This window comes from Diaphorina citri, unplaced genomic scaffold, assembly GCF_000475195.1.
Source record: "Diaphorina citri unplaced genomic scaffold, Diaci psyllid genome assembly version 1.1 scaffold1483, whole genome shotgun sequence".
In the NCBI taxonomy this organism is placed as follows: Eukaryota; Metazoa; Arthropoda; class Insecta; order Hemiptera; family Psyllidae; genus Diaphorina; species Diaphorina citri.
This window is the reverse complement of record NW_007378909.1, coordinates 45,775-48,891: the sequence shown is the minus strand read 5'-3', so window position 1 is coordinate 48,891 and position 3,117 is coordinate 45,775. Positions and strand designations below refer to the sequence as shown.

Sequence of the window (3,117 nt, the reverse complement as noted above, 5' to 3'; positions counted from 1 at the left end):
GAAGTGATAGATATCAGAAAAGTGATGAAATGTTTCGTGTAATATACACACTGCTTGTTGAGGCTGGAACCTAACTCGCCGTGTACTTATGTAGTTTTAATCAAACATGGTGATATGAATAATTGTACTTCATGTGCTTTCTACAAACCCATATTTAAATATTAGAATCTGTCTGGTTTGAGAATTTTGTTTTGATTGCTAAGTACTCATTGACTGCTAGATGTTCTACCTATACAGACGACTGAGTTCTTTCAGAGCCTGTCCTACGTCATAAGCACTCTCACTACGTGTCACTTGACTATGGAACTCTATTAGTTGTTCTGGAGTGGCTGCATTCATCCCAGCCGGAGTATTCTTAGGTAACTGACTGATGGTATCTTGTAGCCATTGGTTACTCACCTGTCTATCTACTGATATCAGTTCATACAGGACATCTGCTACATCGGCCATCATGTAAGTATGTAAGGAGAACACACACGCTTGAAGTAAATTACTCACCAGCGCTTGACCATGTTTGCTTACGATGTCTTTCATCAGACGATGTCTCATGTCAAAGTCTTCTTCACTCACAGCTTTCTTCTTGCCATCTTTATCAGAGAGGACACGATTGTTATGGATTAAATCATAAAAGAATTTCATGACAGTGGAGTTGGCTTCTCTATGATCGAGATGTGTTGCTAGAATGCCACACTGCATAACAGATGAGATGAAGCTGGATGTGAGAAATGCTATGGGAGCACGTTGTAGGAATCTTGTACATAGACGAAACAGATCATCTACTGTGTCTGGATGATTCTTGAGTCCATCCTCTTCCTGTAGGATGGCATAGGTCGGTGGGAGAAATGCTTGCACCATGTCTAGTAGGCCGGATACACAGTGACTAGTGGCATACTCATCCACCAGGATAGAACCTAGGTATAGGAAGCTACTATGTGGATGTTTGCTGTACAGGACGACTATTTGTTTGACCAGGGGTTCAAGGAGATGAGCAAAGTCTTTCCCTACACAACGTATCGCGTACCTCAAACATCTACTTGAGTGTTCCATCACTCTGGCATCCTGCTGATAAGTCTCGCATGTCTTAAAAATAGTCCCTTTGTTAACACAAACAAAAGGACACAAAAAACTGCACCGACATACGGCCGAGTGTTGGACGTGCTACGGCGAGAAGGCATTTGAAGATGTCAGGACATATATCACTGCACCACGACGGTGTTGGCGTGGTTGTGGTGATGTGTATCAAATCAAATGCACCTTTGTGAAGTGTTGACTCAAAGCAAGTTCAGCTCTTGAAACTCCAAGAACCTGGGATTGGCTCATCCTACTAACATTTAATGGTCAATATCCCGACATGTCAAAACACCAAGGCTTCATTATTTGCACTTTCATCAACAAAATAATCCAAGTTGAGGTGCCGGAAACAAGCCCTATTGTGCTAAATAATATACATAATTATTACTTAGTACTAAGATCTGTTGTGTGGTAGGAGTTGAATTTTTACGAGGTTAGATTTAAATTTTAGTTATTACTTTAATGTTTTCTAATGAACTTCTCACTATTTTTTTGAATTACATGAATAATATTATCAATCAATTTATGCATTATTACTATTTATTTATTTTATCTATCATCGTATTCATCGTTTAGGTAAGGTGAAAAGGCAAAGAAGAAGAAGACAAAACAAATAAAATGAGAAATGAGTTCGTACATTATACAATTTATTACACAAACTATGATTTATTATATGTAATAGGTTCAGTTATTATCATTTCAATAATAGGTAAATAAATTAGTTATCTACATTTAACTTTCTACATATTGTTAAACTATGAAAACGGGTTACCAAGCCAAGTATCACAATATTAAGGTGAGAAGACGATTGAAAAACTTCTTCTTCTAACCCTAATATTTCTATTATTACTTCTACTTTATTATATACTTTGGTACTTTATTGAGGGAATAGTAAGTATTCTAACCGAATATCGAAAATTACTTTTTTGAAGACATGGAACCTCATAAGAATAAAACCCACAAAATTACATATATGCGACACTACCTACTTGTTAAAGTACCTATCTACTCGTTTCTTCTCAGTTTTGAAATGTAAAAGTTCTTACAATAAAATTATTGATCTTTCACAATACTCCATGTCTTTTCATATATAACATACCTATCTACTGTGGTAAAAGGAAGAAATTAAATTTTAGGGCCATAGTAACATAGCATACCTATTATATTAATTTTTGGTAACTAACAATAGAAATGCATATGTACTTTAGAAAGCAAGAGTAAAATTCAAAATACATTATAATCAACTATCATATTAGTATCATCTTTATAATTTTTTATCTTGTAAGTTCAGAATTGTTTGAGGGAAACCTTCCAAAAACAATGTCCACACTTGTGTTGTTTTTACTTTTTTATTAGTTGCAACTTCTTGCTTTTCAACAGTTTCAAACAAAATCTCTCTACTTTTTTCCAGACTGAGGAGGAGACAGCCCAGGTTCATGGTGTTCAATTCATATGTCTCGGTACCTGAGTATTTAATTTGAATTTTACATCTCGGAAAGTCCTGAAAACAGTATTAAATTTAAGAGGTTGTGATGAACAAAGGCAGGAAGCAGCCAGTTGTTTTGTACTCCATTAAGTTTGGCCCCTAGGTCTTTATTTTAAATAGTAGGGTTCTCACTTATGTGAGCTCTTCCACCCAACCACTAAGATGTCCCACTAACTCAGATCAATCATTGCCCTTTTTATTCCTCACTCAGAAGAATGTACCATATTAACTACTTCAAATAGGTAGGTATTCAATGTTCCTTTGCAACTAAACAATTTCCTTGCTACAGGTATTTCAGCAACTTCACTGTAGTACTGACAAAGCCTCTCAGTTTAAAGTTTCCACATATAATAATACAGAAATGGCCCTTCAGTAAAAAAGTGTCTTTACTATTTGTAGACTTGTAGGAGCTTTACCCATCCTTTAAGGCTGTTTGCCCCTTCACCTAAGCCTCAGAATGGATTCTATAGTGCAGACATGGCCTCAGCTTCAACATTGAATGTGGCATGCAACATGTTAAAGCTGAATCCTCCTTGTCTAAAACTTGAGAGTAATAAGTA

The 3,117-nt window shown here is 36.0% G+C and overlaps 1 long non-coding RNA gene across 1 annotated transcript; it reads right to left on the bottom strand.

The window, feature by feature from the left end:
- Positions 1–1,494: 1,494 nt before the first annotated feature.
- Positions 1,495–2,326, bottom strand: LOC113470274. Its single transcript, XR_003393385.1, has 2 exons — positions 2,171–2,326; positions 1,495–2,072 (listed from the first exon to the last, which is right to left on the bottom strand). It is a non-coding gene; the product is annotated as an uncharacterized LOC113470274 (long non-coding RNA).
- Positions 2,327–3,117: the final 791 nt, after the last annotated feature.